Consider the following 22,767-nt stretch of genomic DNA (forward strand, 5'->3'; position numbering starts at 1 on the left):
TGCACTAGTAAGAAGCTTTAATATAAACCTCAGGATTACACCGTGCCAGCTTTTCAATTATTATACTCTCCTTTAGAAAACATGTGCTGTGAAGATAGCAAGAGGTTAAAACAGAACTTCAGTCACTACTTCACCCTTTCTTTTCCTAAGGATCCTGCTGTTAGCTTCCATTTGTGCAATGTTTGTTATCACAGGCAGGACCAAATGAAGCACTGAAGGTGAAACTTTCCATAGAAGGTTTCTATTCGTGATGACATCGATATCAATGCAACGTACAGAGAGGCCTCCACTTCAACAGCAGCAGCAAAACTGCCCCCTCATTTCCCGAGTGATCTGCTTGCTTGACTCCATCTTAACACAGTGCCTCACCATACAATGATTCAGCCATTTTATTTCCGAATGACTACAGTTTGCCTTGCCTTAGCACTGCATTGTACATCAGGCTCAGCTGTCTTGAGAACAGCAATCTCTCTGCATAAAGCAAATGCAAGCAAAGGTAAAAAAAAAAAAAAAATCAATTACTGAGGCTAGGAGAAGGAGGTGAGAGGTACAGTGCAGTAATGGCACTGAATACATAACAATGAAGAATTTTTAGATTGTCCCTGGCTTCTTTTTCAAACAAGCATCTCAGGAAAAAACTCTGCGATCTAGTTCCCTTGAGAAGGCATTGCTGAATATAGGCTGTATCTCTGCTGCCTTTAATGACAGCCCCAATGCCAGAACTCCAGTCTCCAGGCCGTAGGGGTACACTGGCACACATCACACTGGAGGCTGGGCATGCAGACCCTCGGAGGCAATGCGGCCATGGTGCAGGAGTGCAGAGCTGGGGCACAACGCCAGCAACCTGCCAACAGCAGCCGCGAGTCCCGCAGACGCCTGAGTCATGCTCCATCCTGAGCATCCTCCCCCAGGCTGCCCTGCACTACTCAAGGGCAGGGGCTGCAGCCCACTGCAGAGGCTAGAGCCTCCGTGAGCCCTGCCTCTAAAGGGAGGTCTGCTTCCCTCCTAGAGAGCCCTCAACAGGCACGGGATTTCCAAATTGTGAAAATCCCACTATTCCCTGCCTCTAATAGCCAGTCACACCTACGTGCAGAAGGAGGTAGCTGCAGATCAACACAGTATTTATGCAACCATGCGTTAACACTCGCAGCGCGCAGAGCTGGCCCTGCATGATTTGGAGTTTCCTTCTTTCAATCGGGAGCTGCCAGTAGAGCAGCAGCCACATTAGCATGCTTTGTAACCCACAAGGACGTATATCACTGCATCATTCTGCTTTTGGAAAGACACCAAAAGAGAAGGTTACCTGCAAAATTCAGGCTTTATTTTTATCACACTGCAATAATGTTACTTGCAGTCCTCCAGCATTTAGAAGGGACAGCTTACAGCTTACCCAAACTGACATAGAAACAAACCAGCAAAGTCTTCCAAATACTCATTTCTGACATTTCACAAAACAAATGCAAATTCCAGGCAAACAGAATGGAGCCTCTCCAGGTTAGCAGTGGATCAACAGAAAACAAGCTCTAGGCAATAGATAAACCTACACTATACATTTTGGGGCTCATTACCCTGCAAGTGCCAGCAAGAGAAGTCCTTCATTCGGCTATTTCACATTAATACTGTGCTTAGTAACTGCTGAAAAGGTGCTGTAGCTGTAAAAGCACCCTGGTCAACCATGACAAAAAGACATTTGTTCTGACTACCACATTCTTGTTGACCAAACATGTTACAACACTAACAAGAAAAACATGTTTATTATGTAAGTTACAAACATCAAGAGAAAAATATTCATTGACCAGAATTTTTGATTTAGTCTATCCAGAACACGTTGCAGGAGAACAGACCCAAACAAGCTGTATTTGACACAGATAGATTAGACAGATGGTACAGTAGGGTATAAAGGAGATTTGTGCTTGCCTGACTTTGACTTGCCTGAATTACCTACAGATTTCAGACGCAGAAGAGTTATGTTGAGTATTTACAAATATTTCATGCCCATTAAAACCTCATACCATCCAAAATTATCGTATGTTCTGCACAAAAAAAAAAAAAAAAAAAAGATTATTTTGCAACTTAATTCTGTTGCACACTTTTTGGAGGTTATCATGAAGTACCCCAATACAAAACAGACAGGAGCAGCATGAATACTAGTGCTATCCTGCTCAAGAATCTTTTGCAGCCTATGAATTTATGCAAGAACAGGGAAATTAAATGAACAGATGAACAGAAATCCTGACTTTAAATAAAATCTCTGCATTTCTGAAGGCAGCTGAAAGCCTCCACCTTCAGAACAGAAGGCACTCAGCACAAAAGCCCTCTGTATTCATCAGCTCACTTCACCAGTGGCTGCTCTCAGATTCTCTCAGGACCCTGGCAAAGCACAAGATGAAAAGATGTTATTGCAGGGAATACAGGAAGGGGTGAAACTCAAAATCACTATCACATTTTTGGGGACTATCCAATCCTGAGTTCACACTGGGAGCGGATACATATGGCAGCTACAGAAACACTGGACATGGACGCTGATTGAAAACAGGCCATTTTCTCTGAAGCTCATTATACCTTGACACACGCATTTCTGGCACGTACTGTAAACATCACAGGCCACATTCAACATCAGCACAACTCTCTGGCCTCACGCATACTCATACCTGGATGGATTTACTGTGTTAAGGGAGCTGTAGGGTCAAACGATAGCACTAGATGCAGCGCAGTGAGGCAGGTCTCCAAACCAGACCAAACAAGCATACAGGCGTAGTTACAGAGCAGGAGGGGAATCTGGAGAGAAGGAAATCAGGGACAGCCTCAGATGTTCACACTGCCAGTTAAGGCCTTACCTATAAGAAGCATCCAACTAGACACCAGGACTGCTATTTCAGGATGCAAACCCAAGTCTTTCCTCACAATCTCCCCCTGACTCCAGAAGAAGAGCCAATGCTACCATCTCCCACTCCAGCTAGCTTGAGGGGAGCCTCTGTTCTCTTACACACACAGGTGTCAGCCAGGTGTAGCCCAGCTGCAGAAGAGTTGTTAGTTAAAACAGAACAACCACCATTAATTGTCCAATGTAAGAATCAATTAGAAAAGCAAGCAAACAAGGCAATGGACTACAGATTTGTGGAACTGGTTACTTGCATTTTTATTTTACCTGTTACTGTAAAACCTTTCTCTACTGATTTTTTGCTACTGAGTGCTGAAAAACTCAGTGCCCAGAGACAGACACACATGCCCACACACTCTCTGAACTGGCAAGAATACACAGAACAGCATCTGGGGATAGACAGTGGTAACTGCACAGCTACTGCAGAGACAGGAGCTGAAACAATTCAATTAACTATTTTGCCTGATGAGTTAAACATTAGCCTAATCATCATTCATCAACAGAAGTAGCAAAAAAGCAATGCTTTTATCTTCTAGAGCAACCGTTTCTGTAATTCTCCATATGCCTCATTAGAGATGAAACAGTACCAGGATTCAAAACCAGAGTAAACTTTCTCACCTGCAGCATAACTCTGAGAGCCTAATTTTTACACACATAAGATACCAACAACTGCTATCAAAATGAATTGGGTCTCAGATGTTCCAAGCCTAAGGTCAAACTGTCACCTCTCTCCTTACATTAACCTGAACAGTAGCAGTTACAGCAGCTGCATTTTTAGCCCAGGGTTTTCAGACCCCTCACCCTTCTGAGGTTTTTTGAAGGCTCACAGGCTCAGAGCAGACCAGCAGGGGGTTATTGTCTCTGCAAGACCAGGTAATAGCCACAAATATTTTAACCAAGAAAAAATTACTCCCATCCATGTTTTTCATGGCTCCCTTTCTGTATCATACTGAGAGGTACATGGGAAAGCAGACGCACTTGAAGCCAGGCCATTAAACAAACCCAGGAAAAGACGAGCCCAAGGAGTACTAGGCGGTCATGGGGCTTCACAGGAATTCTCCATACACCATGAACACTCCTAGGGTTTGGGGATTTTTCATTTACAATCAGGTTTTCGTTTACACATCTGTGTTGGCTGGCCCAGGCTGCACAATGCAGGGCAGCGCTGCTCCACGCAGAGCCGCAAGGCTGACAGCTGCGAGCCGCTGCTCCGTGCCTTCCAGCTCCCCAGCAGACAGACAGCCATCCCGGCTCCGAATGAGGAGCTGCATTTCCTGTCACAACCCTCCTTTCTGTACTCTGGTTGACAAACATACGTGCAGGTACTTCTGCCTTCAGACAGCCATGAAACAATTAGGAGAAAAGAGGTTCTCAATCAGTGAAAACTAGGGATGTGTTAGAAGTTCCCGTATGAATTGCAGCTTGGGATTGCCTTATCCCTGGGCAGATTTTCTTTTGTAAAGACATCACAGCTCTCTGTCCTTCCTCTGACTTCAATCTACTGTTAATTTTATCAAGATGGCTCACGAGCAAGTTGGGGACAAGGCATCTATGGTTTACCCTACCGAGAACAGCCAGCCATAAGCCTAAAAGCCTCACCCCCTGAAAAAGTATCAGCATTCTTATTCAGGTATTTTTCACTTTTACTCACCTTTACAAAGCTGGTCTTGATTTTAAGCCATCTGAAACAGTTAACAGTGTTGCAGTCATAAAAATTAAGTTACTTAGTGTAAAGGACGCTGTTTCCACCCCTGAAACACACCTTTCCATATGTCTGGCCACTCTGGGCTCACCTCTGTTTAGGCTGCATTGAGTAAAGCGGTATTTTACCAATATTTGTACTTCTAGAGAGCAAGCGAGGCAAGTTCAGAATGACTAAACACCCTAGCGAAATACCCTTCGCAAGGACGTTTCAAGGCAATCACACAGATTGCAGCAAGAAGTGGGGAGACAAAAAAAACGGCTTAGAAGCCAGGCCACGGTCAAGCAGGGCTGCAGCGCATGGTGTGCAGGAGCTCAGGAGGAGGCTTTGTTTTAAACACAGCGGTATTTCGGAGAATAATGGGCCTGCTCCTAAGCCTTTGCAAAGCAAGCCTAAAATTTATGGGTAGGCCTTCGATAACAGAGCACATACACTTGCCCACTCAATTATTTAGACTGTTTTTCTCACTATAATAGAATCACTGCTCAGGAAACAAGAAATGGGAGCTGATTCTAAAATAAGCCTCCCAAGATCTGATTCAGGTTGCTAAATAGCTAGTGTTTGTCAACGAAAAATGAACACCAAGCCAAGGCCCCTAAAGCTGTCTCAGATACTTTTCCATTTTTGTATTCCAAAAGTCATCTAAAATATTCAGGCCAGTGCTGCAGCAGCTTGGGCAAATACTGACCACTACTTGCCCCTAGAGAACTTCTCCACACACACTTTTTCAATAAACATTTAGAAATGAAGTCTACATGAACAAAACTAGCTTAGACAAATGATGCAGAGGATGCCGAGCAGAGAACAGTGAAGCTCGTGCATCATGGGAGGCATTAGGATCTGTGACCAACAGAACTAGATTTCATCAAATATTGATGGAAATGCACAACCTGCAAACAGGAACTATCCAAAGCTGACGCTGTTCAGCCAACTTCTTTCTCATGATAAATAAAATGTAGTACACACAAGAATAAAAATGAACTTCTCTGGAAGGCCAGTCCTGTGGCTACAGCCTACGGGGCTGTGCCGAAATAACAATGCCAGTGTCCAGAATGTAATGTCTTCAGTACGTTACTGAGCTAAAAAAAGGCACTTAATTGCTCGCCCAAGTAAGCACTAACATGGCAATAGAAGTTCGTATGTCTTTGTATTTAGAATGGTTAATAGGGCTCAAGTAAAGACATTATGAGGGGATCCAATGGTCCGCAGGTGGGTTCAGACAACATACCTGCTGACACATTAGCTCTTCCTTCCAAAGACAAGCTACAAAATTCTACCTTGATTACTAAAGGAAGGACAATAAATTCCTTTCTGTATTCATTCATATTCTAGCCAAGAAAGATACCTTTAGCATAAATGCAGGCAGAAGTATCAGATCTGAGAAATTTAATACAAATCTAATGGAAATAGACATGCTTAATTATTACTGGCTCCACTTGCATCAAGAGGTCATCTGGCCAAGAGAAAAATCATTGGCTATTTTAGAAATCCTGAAAAGCAACCAGAGGTTCCTGTAAGTCAGGACCACCTCACACAGGCTGGATGTATGACCTGTCATGCCACCCCCTCCACTCTAACTAGCAAAGTTTTGTTCCCCGCTGGTTCATTGTGTCTCAGTTTGATCAAGCCCCTTTGGGTTTACAAGCTTTGGTTACGTGCTTTAGGTTCTTGTTTTGGAGAGCAAGTTTTGTGAGCATTTACTTGTGACCAGAGAAGTGCTGGCTGTTGCTGCTATGGGTGGGAGAACACGGGACCTACCCTTTCCTCCAGCACCTTCTAAAGGAGGCAACTCCAAAGCCTCCTTGCTGGGGCAAGGAGGGAGAGTGTCAGCACCCTGAAGCACTGTGATTCCCCTGGGATGCAGCCAGACAGGCTGATGACACAGAGATTTATCATGCCATTTCACTTACTGCCAGCAGCCACTGACACCACATCGCCCCCTCCAAAATGGCATTTCTCCTGGGGTAAATCTGGGACAAGCCCATTGGGACACACAAACAGTGTCAGAGACCCAACTCATTCTAACTGAAACAACGAGTGCCAGCAGCCTCCAGCCAGGGAGCAGCCACCTCCGTGCCCCTGCAGCACAAGGTGACGGGGCAGGAATGTTTGGTGCCCACTGGGAGCCAGGCTGTGGCGAGTCCCGACACACTGGGGCACGATGCCCAGCCATGCTGCCACCAGCTGGCCCCTCTCTGCCTCAGTTTCCCAGTTCCAGGTCAGGTCAGCAACATCTGGCATGCTGGCAAAGCCCGCTGGGAAACACAGCTGGGAAACACATGGTGAACGCTCCGCCTGGCCATCACACAGTGGGGCTGCAGGGAGAGGTCCTGCTCCAGTCTTCTCTCGCAGGACTGCACCCTGCAATGCCAAGCAACCGGGCTGACCGTCAGAGTGGCTTCCAACGCAGTGCAACTGGTTGAATGGAAGGTAACTAGGTAAACAGAGGATGATTGCCAGTCTCTTCCCTACACATAAAAGCCAAGCTAGAAAATGGAATGGAAAAAGGATTTCTCTTCATATGGAATTTCAAAAGCAATTAGAACAGTCCTCTCATTGCTCACCTACATCAAAAGGATTACATGGGCAAGTTAGATTTTCTTGTATAGCAGATGACAATTCAGCCGTTCATTTTGACTAGACAGTGTTTATTGAAAGCCTTTCTTGACTCCATTTCCATGATAAAAGGTATGCATTGTTTGGTTCCCTTCCATGCCTCATAGTATCATTAAGATGATATTCAAGCCACAAGACATTTTCCCCCCATTAAATACACAATGGTCTTTTCTGGTTGTTCCTTCTCTGCTTTCTCCTAGAGGAAATTCTCTTCTCCAATACATCTCTTGTTGACAGCAAGTTTAAGGAAGTTATTTTGCTGAAATAGTATTTTTATTACTAAATTTTACATTAGTTAATGCCCAGCAACATGGTGGAAGAAAAACTAAGCACCTTTCATTGGTGCATTCTGAGGATGTCAGCACTCGCTGCACACATTGCTATTTGCCAAGCCCTTGATCTTCCTACCAAGCACAATCATTCAGATAGCACCCACTCTTGTCAGCGGCCTCCCAAAAGGCAATTAGTGGCTTGCTGCAATATTCAGTCCTCCTGCCATAACCAGACAGAGATGAACCCACAGGCCCTAGTGAGGAAAGGCAGGGCTTACACTCCCTGTCACCTAACCGGCGCTCTGTACAACGTACGTCACTGTTAGGCACCCGCTCGCACCCTGACGGAGCTCAGATTCTTGTCCTGATGAGGTTTCGTGAATGGATATTTTTTTATTTTTTTTTTAAATTCATCCTTTCCTCTCACATTCCTTCTGGTCCATTGTTTCCCCCTATTTGATTTTAGATGGTCTTCACTTTCTCTTGAGCCATTTTCTGCTTCTTTCTTTCTCCCACTCACTTGTACTCTCTGTTCAACAATAACAACAGATTAGACTTGAAGAAACAGGGGTGAAGACGCCTTGGTTCAACTCCTACATAGCTCCAGCCTTGGGAGTGAACCTTTGACATGCTGAGTATTTAGCTTTTCTGGCAAGACTAATGAAATGTTTTCTCTATTTACAGCTACTTCAAGTGTTGTAGAGAAGGGCTAATGTTTAAATATTGGAATTGTGATAGCAACTGCAAAAGGAATTCCCTATTTTCAGCAATATGCTGACTTTACAGATGACTTACAATAATGGTACCACAACAGAGTGAGAGGCAATCACAGAAGAGACTATGACACAGTCAGTTTTGTGCACAGGGCTTACACTTTCCAGGTCATTTTGGATTCTGCATGGAGCTGCAGAGATTTATCATAGTCTCCAGCAGAAACCACCATGCAGCAAAGCATAAAATTAGTAACTACACCAGCTTCTCAACAGATCCAGCTGCTAGAACTGACCAGATGTTACCTCAGGCTACAGCTAAAAACAGGGCTTGGAGGCAGGCACACACTGCAGTGTGACTAGGTGGGACAACAGCACCTTTCTTGCTCATGCCTTAGCAGTCCTTGAAATTTAAAAAAAAAAAAAAAAAAAAAGACAACAACAAACAGACAATGACAACCACCCACAGCTAAAATTAACTATAGGCTTGTATAAAAATCCCCCCAGCCACGTTTCTGGTTTATCTTTTTGTTTGGTTTGGGGTTTGGGGGGGTTTCTTTTAGGTTGTTTGGTTTCTTTCTGCTATGATACTCAAATTACAAAGATTCCTCCCCCTTTTTGTTGACATTTTACAGACAGCCTGTAGTCTACATTCTGAAACCAGTAACTCAGGAAGAAGCCAGGAAAGTTTTTTGCTTGTGTGTGTTTCCCCACCCACCCCCTGCAGAAGACACAACTTTAACAAAATGCTGTCAAACATGATGCTAAAACTAATTATGCTATTGACCATTCAGATCAATCCCATTATATTCCTGGAGCGTCCAGTAAGGCTAGGCTGCATGGCTATCAGACTGCCAACATCAGAAACTCATGTTCAGGCCACAGAGTGAAATATCTCAGCACTGACAGGCCAAGGGGAACTCTTCATTTCTGAAGAATTCAAACAGACCTGGGTCCACTAGCAACTATCTCATAACCAGTGCTAGCCACCCTAACAGGAAAGCCACACCATTTCCCCAAACAAGTTGCTTCTGGAAATTGGCTCAAAAGTCCTTACAAATGCCCATAGAATGACCAAGTGGGTTGCGCCTGCTGCAGTGTCAGCACCACAGAAGCAGGACAGACTGTTAACACAATTATTTCACAGTATTATTATTAAGAAGAGGCCACAACAAGTTTAGACACTGGGTTTGCCTAGCCTCTAAGATCACACCTTTTGAAAGCAATATTAGAAGCAGAGCATTTTTCAGCTGTAAGAGTTAACAGCAGATATTTTGAACACAGATTCCTGCCAAGGAGGAGTTCAGACGCTTTCTTCCGCTGAGACCCCGCATTTGTAGTGCTCGAAACATCACAACATGCAACTGTAACTCCAATCAAAGCGCTGGAGCCTCCCAAACCCAGCACATGCCCTGATTCAGAAACCACCACCCCAGGAGCAGGGCGATGTCTCTGGCAGGTCACAGGCAGATCTTCTGAAGGCGACGATTCTGCCCACTCACCTCGCAGAGCAGTGACCCAGCATTTGCCAAGTGATTCTGGGAACAACTTCCTCAGGTGCAATATTCAAGCACCATGCATCAGCATAAAGAACATTGGCATTTAGAAGCAAAAGACAATAGGTATCCAGCCTCTGTTTTTTAATACACACTAAAGTCTTGACTGAAGAACTCTACACTGCCCAAAGAACGAAAGTGAATAGTGCATTTTTTTCGTGGCACTTGCATCTGAAAGCCAGCAGATCTGAAAGTGTTAAGAGCAGGGTCACTTCGGTTTCAGCATACACCCCTCAGCACTTCCCAAAGGTGTTCTGTGCTACTGTGCCCTCCAGCTTGAATGCACAAAAAAGTCTAGCACTCTGAAGAGAAATACCAGTGTTCTCCAGGCAGTAGTTAACGAACATCAAAAACAAGATGAACAGATTTTTAAAAGGAACAAGAATTTCTTGTTCCTAATAATAAAAATGGGAAGCTTTTTTGTAATTTTATCAACATACTCAAGGGAAGAAACAATATGCAAAACATTTCTGTCTACTACCATACAGTAAGGTCAATTTAGAGAAAAAAACCTGCCAAGCTGGGCCCATGTACACAAGCTGCAGAGAGAAACACACAAGAACTACACCTAGTACCAACACACACGTTCCCTCAAGACCTATTAAGTTTATACTGTTAGTGCTTCTGACCAGCATGTGAACCACTGGGAGGCAAAAAGGAAATTCAAAATGTGGTTTGTTATTATAGTAATAGGTGCATAATAGTTATTTATACAAATTATAAGCAGAATCATAGTTTCAGGACAGTTAACCCAAGGGTGAATCGCCCATCTATATAATCCCTTAATAACATGCTTGGAATGCAATTTGGTAATTCCCCTCTGATAAAGCAGTCATGCTGCCTGCATAGTGACCACTTTTCAGCATTCATTACCATCAAGAACTTGAGTCTTTTAAAACAGCAATGTTTTTTATCAATGCACAGAATAGAGCATTACAAACACAAAGTTACGTTTTTCTTTTTTTACGTATTTGTATGCCCTCCTAGCTCTTGTTAGAGCATAAAGTGATAGTCAAGCTACTAAAAATTAGAAAGGAGAGGTACTTGTATCAGATATGCCTAAAACTTTTAATGGTATGAATGCTATAGGTACCCATCTATTAGAATGCAAAAGTTAATTTTGGGCCCAATGCTCTTCCATGCCTCTTTGGCGTCCTGCCACAGCTTATGACAAGCTGAAGTTAAAAATGACAACAGCCATGCTGCAGTGAAAGGCCCCCTGAACCAGGGGAACACGCTGCTCTGCAAACTGCCCCTAAGGTGACGTGGAAGTCCGCTGCCCCACACCAGGAATGCCAGGAACTCTGTGACTCTCTGAACTCTCGCAGCTCACTGTGCCGCGGCAATTCCAAGTGATTCACATTATTTTCTGCTTGTCAGCAACAGCTGTAGAAACATCTCTAAAATGGCTGGCGTGCCCTCCGCCAACTCAGTGCTCCTCCTATCGCTGGTATGGCCATGTGGCCCTCACCTGTCAGCTCTCCTTCAGCAACCCCATCATCATTAGGGCTCCGCAGTGTTCCACTTGTTTAGAAGATGATCCTAGTTAAAGCAATCAAACTTCTGGTTTACCTCAGCCTATCACCAATAAAACCTAAACAACATCTCCAGATCCCGCTATACCCCTACCGATTATCTAAATGCTGATCTTTGTTACACACACTCCAGCAGCATAATCTCACTCAGGATTTACTACCCAACTAGGATTACTTAGACTAGAAACACAGATAAGAGCTGTGCGTTCCTGTCACTCACACCTGCCCAGAAAGAGGGTATCATCAGCCCTGACTCCTGGAGTTATTTACTGACACTTTGGTATTTTTTCATGCTTCTGACAATCCTTGTATTTCTAATGTGGTTCAGAAATAGAAATGAGCAATGTATCATGATCCCAGACATGTTACTCTGCATATTTTTATATGAAGATGATTTAAAACCTTGAGCTATAGACTGTGACGATGTAAACCAGCACAGCTTTACATGCTGGGATGGAGCTATGTAACTTGGCACAAGTGAGGATCCAAATCCCTCATTTTTAAGCACAGCAGAGAAAGAAAAATCAGAGTATTACAAAAAGAACATAGGAGGTCTCTCATCACTACGCAAAATGAAGAATGCAGTTGAGGTTTCATTACTGATCTGGCAGAGAGTAACTTAACTGCAGTTACTTTACTACGTGTCTGGGTCATATATATTTATATCATTGTGATATATCTTTAATTTACCTTGAAGTCATCTTATTCTTGTTTGTCTAGCTTACAACAGAAATAGATCTCTAAAAATAACTTTCTTCCATCATCTTTCCGGTCCCCATGGCAGTTGAATGTATTATTACCCATTTTTCACATCTCTTATTTAAATCATGCAATTTTTGTAAATTTTTATGCCTGTTAATATGTAGAAATAATGAAAAGATATAAATGATTGAAAAGAAATCTCAGTGAAGCTCAACATAGATTTTTTTTTTTTTTTTTTACTTTATTTACCTTTTTCACTTGCGTTTTATGCAAGCATCACTCCTTGGAGCCTGATCCTGACCAGCAATAAAGCTACTTTACGCACTCCAGTGATGCAAAGCTGTAAAGCTGGCTTACTGGGCCAGCTAGGGTCAGGGAATCCCCCCATGGTGCAGAGCAGTGTATCTGGTACTCCACATCCTCCCCCAAAACAACTCTTGGAGCATATCCTGTGCCCCACATTGCCATGAGCCGGAATGGCAGCCTTCCTTTTCCAACACACGGCAAACCAGCACAACTTAGGCAGCCTTGCAGCTGCTGCTACACAAAGGGAGCCCCCAGCCCTCAGAAGCCCAAGGGCTGCCGCAGAGGGGACACGAACCTGCTCTGCTCTGAGCACAGGCCGTGCCAGCCTAGTACCTAGGGCCAGAGATTTCAGCTGTGGTACAGACATGAAGGCAGTCACATCTTGTGGTCTTCAAGAGCTAAACTGATCCCAGGCTTCCAGAGCAGATCAAAGGCTGACGGGTGTTTTTCCACAAATGAGGTAATCCCTTTGCCTTTTTAAAAGTACAACACGCTGCTAGTCCTGAAAACTGCACACACTGGAAGGTCACGGCTTACAGTAGTGCACACTTTCTTCTCTGAATCTCGTTATTCCCAAACATTTCCACTTTTGTTTTTCCTTTTACCAAGCTCCTTGCCAAGGTCCCTGCAGCAATGCGCTCGCACATCCAGGGAACAGTTCTTTCAGTCCATACTTTCCTACAGCAGATTACCACCGGGCTGAACACAACCACCTGCTGACTCAGTACATTACAACCTTGCTCCAAATGACCAGCCCTGGCCCCCGCACTTTCCTCATGTTATCCCATTTAGAAGCTAACTCACTCTCTTCCCGTAAGAAACTAATTTAGGCATCACAGGTTTTAACTTTAAATGGCTTATGCCAATGACTAAAGCCGCACGATCAGATTCTTCCGTCGACAAATTTGACAAATGGATGTAAGTCAAATTTGCTTATTTTTGCCCTTAAACAAAACCATATACGGTCTGCGGTGGTAAACCACCACTTTTAATATCCAAACACTGATTACTTGCACACATCATCTTGTACCAAAATCCCGTTACCGACAGCCAGCTGAGGCATGTCTGAGGCCACTGCACTGATCTCTCACTGTCTTCACACTTCCAGACAGTTCAAGACTAACTTGAAGCTGCTGCTGCTAAGCTCAACTAGACACAAACTGGTCTCCTTTCTCATTTGGGTAACAGCTGAGTCCCTAAGCTGGGACTGAGGGGTTTGGGCTTCACTTCTATGGTTTCAATACAGCTTTTTCGTTCGTACCTGCATTCCTAGCCTGCCTTTGGTTAAAGACTTGCGAGAGACCACAACAGCCCTAAGATGTAAACAGAATATATATAACAAAAAAAAATCCCCCTGAACCCTCAGTCTATAATCCATTTTTAGGAAAGAATTTGTGCTAAAATGAGGTAAGTGATAACTTTCCAGATCTCCTGTTATCCAGAGTACTATTTTAAGGAGAGTGTGACTGCATTCGCGCTTGTCGCATAGTCCTGCTTCCAATCTCCTGGCAGATCCCCAGCACATTCCGGCATTTAATGCACAGCACTTGTTGGGATGCAGGCCCACTTATCTCCCAGACACATTGACTAAGACTTTCCCACATAAAGTGGCCCACCCTTTACTAGCAAGAGGTCACTCAGTACAATCAGCCTTCAGATGAGAAAAACAATCAGGAAAAGCTTCTGTGATGCCAAAAACATAGAAGGGAGTAAAATACAACAGGCTCCATTGTTTGTTTTTGTCAAAACTTAAGAGGCTGCAAGACAGATTTTCAACTGGTGCAAACCAGTCAACCAAAGTCAACCAGAATTTTTTTTTAAAACAGATTTAGGATTTGGCCTCCTAAAGACATTCAAAATTGCAATAGAAAGTATGTTATTCTATAAGTAACAAAAAAATTCAGCAGTTAATCCATTCACTTTTGACTATTGTGAAAGTAGGAAATTATTCATAGTCCTATATGCAGAAAAATATCACAATATTTAAAGTTACAAAAATAAAGCGAATGTTAAAATAACTAGGCTAGGAAGAAGTACAAAGTACCACTAATTTACAAAAGTAACTCAAGTTATCCTTATTACATATTGACTCTACAGAATTTTTGAACAAGGAATACATGTTTTCTTAAGGGAAACTGCAGCATAGTAGTTCAAAACCTTTTTTTCCCAAGGAATCATCTCTCAGTCAGGCTGAACAAATGACCATTGAAATCTCAAGAGGTGTGGAACCTCTTTGAAAGTTCAGGCTTCCTCCTGCTGAACAATGGGTACCCCAAACTAGCGTATGCTGCCAAACTCCCTTGCTTTCCCGTTTTGTGTAACTGAAGTGGCAGAGTGGGAAATAAAATCCCTAGCATTCCTGACTTCCTTGCTGGTACCCTGCACACCACAGGGTTAAACAAAGGGTGCTCTACTGGCTGATTCTCCTGGATCAGGACGCCCACTGACTTCCATAGGCAGATTTAGGCCCAAGGCACCTTTCGAAAAGCACAGAAGCCAGTAATTTGGTAGTATGAGGCAAAAACTGCTTTCTCCAAGCAGACTAGAATTATTAGCTCCATACTGCATTCCAGTGTTGCTATAAACGTATATGCCATTAGCATCCTGGAGGCACGAGCTACCCACCGGTGCAAAGCTTTCCATCTGCAGAGGCTGCCTATAGATCACCCTTAAACACTTTAATTAAATATTTGTTTACTAAGAGAAAAGTCAGTGAAGGCCCTTGGGAAGAAAACCTCATAATTAGTTTAGACAGAAGTTAACATTTCCAAACTCAGATGCCCAAACTAAAACCTGTAGGTGTTAAAATAAACTTATCTCCAGTAGGGTAATTTAGATATAGCAGGCAGCACCCTTTCTCTTCTAAGCTAAAAACTAGAGGAGCTACTTGCTGTAATTAGCTGGAGCATTTGTGGTGTCTAGGCGCTAAACAAAATTCATTCAATGAGTAGAAAAAATAAGCATTTGGTCATATTGCACAGAACTGAATTATCTGCTCTGCGTTACTGCAGTAACCACAAATGAGCTCCGTTGTAAAGCAGGCTCCAGACCTTCCCAGCCAGCCACCACTTCCAGCACCCTATGCCACAACATACACGGGCAGCTTTCTTGCTCTTTCTTACAGACACAAGGCTCCCTTTCATCATGACACGGGAAGAACCAAAAGCAAGTCACTCCATGCCATTCTATAATAAATCAACCAACAGAAAGACAAAATTAATTCAGGATCAGATAGCAGTAACTTACAATTACCAAAAATGCAAGCAGTTCCAAATCACTGCTTGACAGCAAGAAGTCTCCACAGCACCTTGTAGAAGACCTTGACCATGTACTTGGGACCAGAAGACTACTGGGAGCTGAATCCCACACTGGAGGTGAAAGCCCTCCCAGAGATGCCAATCTGTCTGGCCTGGGAGAAATGTCTGCCCAATATCAAATTCAGCAATCAGTGTAACCTTACAGCGCTGGGGCCAGGCTGCCACAGGGAGCCGCCGCGTCCCCTCTGAGCACCTCGCAGCAGCTCACTGCCGCCAGCGCCTCCGAGCAAGTGGAAAGCTGAAAATGACACTCTGCAAAGCCCCGGGCTGGGGCGGGGCAGGACAGGACAGGAGCTTTCCTGACCTTCGCAGGCACCCACCCCGAGTCCTGGATCACAAGTTGCTAGCGTGGCCATCATCTTAACATGAAGCTGCGTTTTAAGAAAGCTGAATGAAAACTTTAAAAGCCAGAAATAAAGTGTCTAATTCATAGGGAGTAAGGCTAGGACGGATCACAGCCATTCAGCCACTTTCTGTAGTGGAACTGAACACACGAAGCATGAGCACTTCATTCATTAAGTTGGCTCCTTCCAATAGATTAACCTGTGTGTTATCCAATCATGTGGGCAATGAAGCAATAAATAAAAATTCGTTTTGTTTGCAGTAGGTCTACATATCTTCATCTCTGATTACATCTTCCATCATATGATGACAGCCAAATTAAACCTTTTTAAATACATATGCAACTATGAATCTTCACAATCTATCAATATATCACATATAGCCCCTCCTATAGCCCGTTTGCAGAGCCCACCCCTGACTGAAGCAGTCTCAGGGATGGCTCCACCCTCTCACAACCATGCTGAGTCATGATTCATAAAACCAAACCTGGTGGCTACTCTAACAATGTAACGGAGCTGTCGGCCAATTCCTATTCCTTCATTTTTTAAATTTTTTTTCCCGTTTCAAACAAGAAGAACAAACAAAGAAATCACGACACTTTGCAAATTCTTCTCTGCACGTCTTATTCAATGGCAAGTCCACAGCCTCTGCAATTACTTGCAAAAGCATTCCTGTTTCATATTGTTACACATATAGTAGCTCCAAGCAGTATGACTTTACCAGAGCAGAAATGTTTTCTTGTTATGTACAGCTGTGGATATATGAGCAAGAACAGGAGACTCAATCCAAGAACATCTCTGAATACATTTCACAGATGATAGGCCAATTGCTCAGCAGGTGTAGCTTCAGGATCTGGCCACTTCTTCCAAAGAAACGAACAGCATATGTTTTGAACTCCAGTAAAGAGAAAAGCTACTTAATTTGGAACATTTACCTGTGAACAGATTCACAGCAGTATATTTTTAGATCTCTGAGCAGAGTATTAATGACACACCTCTCCTGTTCCAACGGCATGACTGGTATGGCCTGCTCGTCTATTCGTAGTCTCTTAACAGGTGTGTGTTAGCATCTGTTGGCACAAGATTTTCATGCTGAGCGTCTCTTCTGTTTGGTTCTTGCTGCCCTCTTCATGCGAGAAGGTTGCTGAATAAATCAAACTGACATACCATTTCTTTTTGAAGTTCTAATGCTTAGCACATTCAAAAGATTGTGAAATAAAAATGACTGCACAACAGCATAACACATTTCTCTAGTGGAAGCAGTGACTTGTCAAAGAGATTCTTGATGTGTCTAAAAAATACCCTGCTTGAAAGAAATATGTGTGTACAAAAATATAGAGAAAAGCAAGAAGAAAGCAGAAAAGCATGAAAAACTAAGAACATCCGCAAATTTTCATTGTTCAACATGAAAAAAATATTTCAGAGAAGAGGCAGAGAATGGTGCTGAAAAACAATAGTTCAAGATACTCCTCAACCTTAATTTGTCCTTGGCCACACGAAGATGTTTCCATTCCTGAGCACAAAGGTTAGAGATGGGTGTTTATCTTTACTTAATGACATATATTTTTACTGCAAGTAGAAATAATGCTTGCAGATGCAAACCTACCCTCCCTTGCCATCTTTCTGAACTATAAAATCTGTTTTGAACTCAACCATCAAGCAACAATACATAGGAAAGTTCTTCCCATGCAAAGCCAAGCTTTTTAATGATAAATAGACAGTAAGAACTGTATCTGGAATTAAACAATAGATGAAAAAGAAATAAAGCTGGACATACTAGGAAAAAAAGCTGACTGCTTAAATACACAGAATTAATCTGTATCACTCTGTTAAAGCTGTTAAATAAGATGAGATCTACTAAGCATAAATAAAAAGCCTTCCACGCAGTATCTCTGTAACCGTTTTTTCATTAGAGGAAGGCAAAGCCTTGAAAGGTCCAGCTGTAGTTGCTGCAACATTGTACTCACGTTCATTAGAAAAACAAATTCACAACAGATCATTTTAAGAATAATAATAAAAATCTGACAAATGAAAACCACATGTGGGAAAAAAAAACAGCACTGGGGAAATCAGTCTTCAATGCAGTCTCCTTGCAGAACACTGATTATACCTCGGTGCCATTTGACGGTACACACGTTTCAGCTCCGACACTTGCTTCACCATGCAAGTGTTACTTGGTGATAACAATCAGACACGAGATGATTTCTAAGTCATAAACACACAAGAAAGCCAGAGAGGACAACTAGACTTTCACGTTTTATATCTCTGGGCTAGATTCCCTCTGGTTTGACTTGGGCAAGTTGCCATGAGCTCATGCAGAGGTAAGGGACCAATGTACTGGCAAACGCCCCAGCTTCATCAGTTGGGAACAGGAGCAAGCCCACAGCACTAGCTCGTGTTTCAGAAAAGCCCTATATGGCTCTGCACAGCTTCGGTCATGGAGCACCAGCCTGCTCTCGTCCCAAGTTTCCACTACATGGTGTGCATCACACACCACAGAAATTAACTTTCATTGCTCTATTTCACAGCCTCTTCGTTTAACTGACAGTCAGAAAGATCCAAGGTGCTGCTGCTGGCTCCTCACACTGGTTCAGGCCATGCAGCTCCCGCAGCCAGCACACGGCATTTTACAAAGGTTTTCCTAGAGATGTGAAAGAGCGAGCAGGAGGCCTCTGGCCAGAGATGCCAGCCTGGATTTGGAGCTGACTCATGGGTAATGGGCAATGATAAACTATTGTATTGGTTTTTAACGTATGCCCAGATCAGATGACTAAGGAATTTTGGTACCTATAGAGATTAACTGTCTAGATACCCTTTGCAATGAGCCTTAGACATCTGCATAAATAGGCCACCTCATCTGCGTTCCACAAAATACGCCCCTGCACTCCTCACAAGTGAAATGCATTGCTTATTTTACAAGTAATCCAACTACAAATATTAAATCCTGTAACTGATGCACATTAAAAATAAATCCATCCAATAAAGGAGGTTTAACTGATTAAATTTTATATATGTTGAAGGAAAAACAAAACATCTTTTATGAAATGGCTTGGTACGCCTACATAAAAGGGCTGTTCGAAAGATGGAGAGCAGTGTTCAGGTCTCCATACATGTAGCATGAGTGCTTTGCCCCCTCTCTGCTCCACTTGTGTGCAGGCAGAGTTCAGTAACACACAATAATCCCCAGAGCTGTAGGATTCATGCCACGACAGGGATGAAACAGCATTTGTAAAGCTTTTTGCCACAAAAACTGCTGCAAGCCCCTATTTCACACAAAAATGCTGCATTCTGTTTTTTTTTTTTAATCATTTACCGCACTTAATCTACATTACAGAAAAACGCAAAAGGGGCTACTCGTCTAAAACCTGCCCTCTTTTTCAGTACCAAGCTTATGCTACTATGTGAAGCAACAAAACGTTCCCTACCCATTTTATTTGTTCAGCGCTGGTTGTGTCACATTAGCCAGCCAGCTAGCCCACCCACTCCCCAGAGCCCTACAGCCACTGCTAAGTCATGCAGGCATCACAACAGCCATTGCTGTTTCACCGAGAAAGGGCTTCGTGGAGAACATCCAATGGCAACGGGAAATAACACTGCTTCAGGAATTGCACCTAGCTGCCATCACACCCACCCTGGCTCTTTCTTTCTCCCATGCCATTTTCACCTCCTCTCTCTCTCCAGAGGCTTCTGAGTACATGCGAGATGAGATTTTCTGCAATGGCCTGAGGAGTCACAAACTCCCCTGACGTCTTCACACGGCTGATATCTCTCTGAATAAATTACCTGACAAGACCGGCCTCTATAATCCTGCAGCTTGGGAGCATTGTTCCCCAAGATGTCTTTTCCCAGGGCTGAATGAGTAACATTTATTTTTTTCTAAACTGGCTACACAGTTCAGTAAGCAGGTTTCATGATATTTCTACCCCGTCAATAAGGGCCGAAGGCTGTACTGAATGCTCCAGATCTCGGCAGTTTATGTTCATTTCCTCTTACAGCGATCTTGCTTCTGATATCGAGCATTCAAGCATTAGGTTTTATACCTAAGAATGATGGTGCGTAGGTACAGTCTAGAAATACAAGTCCTTACCTTCTTTAAACACAAATGCCATTTTATAACCAAAATTTTATAACCATTTTATAACCAAAAACATCAAAATTACAAATTGAATTGCTTACTCTGTTTTTGGCTCATGCACTTGGACAGTAGAAGAATCGTTCTTAAAAGAGGGATAGCTAAATTAAAGGTCAGCCCCCAGTGCTATGAGCAAGGATTTTTCAGAGCTGCTGCAGTCCCACACTATCTAGCAGAAGCCTGCCATGTTTTTTTTTTGTTGTTAAAGCAGGCCTATATCCATCAAATTGCAAGGGCTATCTACAGAATAATGAAATCGGGGCCATGCATCATGCCCGTCGACTGTGCCCTCACTGGAAGGTAAAAGTGCGGAAGGGTGCTGCATGCAGGGGATGGGGACAGTCACAGCAGCAGCCCCAGTGCTGCTGAAGGTGAACGGCACCGCGGGGGCATCGCCCCCACTCGCGCATACAAAGCCCCGCAGCGGCCCCGGCCCCCGCCCCGCTGCTCTCCCGCCCAGGCCAGCGCAGGAGAGGAGCCCTACCTCGGGGGGGACAGCCCAGCACCAGCAGCAGCGCTCCCGAGCCGCGGCGCTCCCGCGGCGCTCCCGCGGCTCTCCGCACCGCGGCGGGGCGTGCGGCTGCGCGGCACCGGCGGGGAGGGGACGGCAGAGCAGGGGAGGGGAGGGCAGGGGCGGCGGCCGCGGCCCCCGGGGAGAGGCCGGGGCCTCCGCAGGGCGGAGCGGGGCGGGCGGGCGGCTCCGCGCCGGGCCCGGCGGACGAGGAGGAGGAGGCGGCGGGGGACGGAGGGGGTGAGGCTGCGGCGGGGCTGCGGGAGCCGGCCCTACCTGTGCGCGCTGCCCGGGTGGCGGCGGCTTCTCCCCGCTGGCTGCAGCGGGCGGCGGCTCCCGCAGCCCCCGGCGCTGCTGCGCTGCGCTGCGCCCGGCCGCGGAGAGGGGCGGGCCCGGGGCGGGGCGGCGGCTGCCTGGAGCGGGGGCTGTCGGCGGCGGGTCTGGTGGTGGTGGTGGTGGTGGCGGTGCCGCGGCCTCGCCTCGCCCCGCGCCCAGCCCAGCGCAGCCCCGGCCGCCTCCCCGCGGCCCCTCGCTGCAGAGCGGCCCGGCCCGGCCCTGCCCGCCCGCCCGCCCGCCGCCTCTCCTGCCCCCCGCCCCCTCTCCTGCCCCCGTTCGCTCGCTCCGCGCCCCTCCTCCCGTCACATCCTCGCCTATCGCGCAGACAATGTTGGCTCGACCCCAGCATCCATTTCCTCCGGTGCTGCTCCCCGCTGCTGTCAGCCCCGGGCACACCCCGTCCCGGGTGTGCCCCCCCCCCCGCCGCAGCCTCAGGCCCCAGCCCAACCTGGCGGCCCCGCTGCGGGCAGGATGCTGCCCGCCTGGCTGGCCAGCTGCCGGCACACCACGCACCTTCCCTCCGTGCCCCACGCTGCCCTAACACCCCCAGGCCTGCTCCCTGTCTCCTTGTCTCACTCCCCAGCCCCTCCCTGCTCACACAGTTTTGCACAAGTGTTTACCATCCTTAAAAGAAAAAGGCAAGAACACCAAGCCACCGTTGGTCCATCCGTCGTTCCTCCAGTACTATCATGAGATGAACTGGGCCCGCAAAACCCAACACATAACAGGCGGATTCAGAAGCGCTCTCTCTGTGATCTACCCCTCTATTTCTAAGCTCACCCTACCCAAATTCTTTCTCTGTCCTTTTGGCACTTCAAGGATAGCAAGCCAGTAGTTCAAATGCAAAGAAGAGAGGGCTCCCAACCCATAACCAAGCAGGCCAATATCACCAGCTTATTTGTCACTCTGGTCTCTGCTCTGGACACCTTCCTTAGCTGTTCTTTGCCCCTTTCTTTTTGTCCAGCCCAGGCCTAGGACCCCGTCCCTCCTTCCCAGCCAGGAGGCCAGTGCTCTCACCTGGATTCTTGTCACCTCACTTCCCAGCTGCAGCTACAACGCTCCAGTATCCTTCACAGATACAGCCTTGCCTGCCTGGACTCACTCCAAATGCTGCTACCAGTTCGTTCTCCTCACCTGCCATTTGGAACTAGCCTCGCTTCCCAGATCAGGCATGAACTGACGGGTCACAATTTCATCTGTCCCTGCACCTGCCCATAGCCAGCATCAGCTCCCACCTTTGGCTTGCCCATGGTCTGAGACAAGAAACCTCACACCTTCACTCACTCCCAAGTCCTTCAAACTTGGAAAAAGCTCCCTACTCAGAAAACTCCTTTCAAATGTTCTACCATCACGAGACCTACAAGAATTTTGACCACAGTTATGAGCTTGACGAGAACTGGTACTTCCATATCTGTCGTCTGTGGTGGTTGCTGTCCAACTCTTGGGATGCGATGGAAACAAAACAGCCCAGGGACAGCCCTGTTCCCCTCCTCCTTTTCTTGCTCCTCTCTTGCACTGGTTCTGGTGGCCCACTGATCTCTTCTGGTTGTGGTAGCCAAATTTGGTGAGAAGAGAGCAGCTCTGCGCTGGCTCAGTGACCTGGCTGAGGAAATCAGAGGAACTGGGGGGGAAGAAGGGAGTAGGACCTTCCCTTTAAGTGGCAGCAAACAGTTAGATCAGCTCCGTCAGCTTGCGTAGCTGCACCGTTAAATTATAAAACATCTAAAACAGGCCACTTTGGTGTTCTTTACAACATCTTGAACCATCAGAGACCATGATCGAGGTTTCTAGGTAAATACTAGAAGATACTTGCTTCTATGTAATGCAAATGGTGGTACTAAAAACATAAC

At 45.3% G+C, this 22,767-nt stretch overlaps 1 protein-coding gene across 2 annotated transcripts in view; it reads right to left on the minus strand.

Moving 5' to 3' along the window:
* SPTBN1 (spectrin beta, non-erythrocytic 1) overlaps positions 1-20,991 on the minus strand; it is a 134,773-nt gene extending 113,782 nt beyond the window's left edge. The window contains exon 1 of one of the 2 annotated variants that reach the window (XM_040554231.1): positions 20,858-20,991. The gene's annotated coding sequence lies outside the window, so the exon portion shown is untranslated. Of the gene's footprint in view, positions 1-20,554; positions 20,741-20,857 lie in introns of those variants that run through there. The other variant, XM_040554234.1, reaches the window with a different exon arrangement.
* Positions 20,992-22,767: the final 1,776 nt, after the last annotated feature.

The sequence above is a fragment of the Cygnus olor genome, chromosome 3, assembly GCF_009769625.2.
Source record: "Cygnus olor isolate bCygOlo1 chromosome 3, bCygOlo1.pri.v2, whole genome shotgun sequence".
Taxonomy (NCBI): domain Eukaryota; kingdom Metazoa; phylum Chordata; class Aves; order Anseriformes; family Anatidae; genus Cygnus; species Cygnus olor.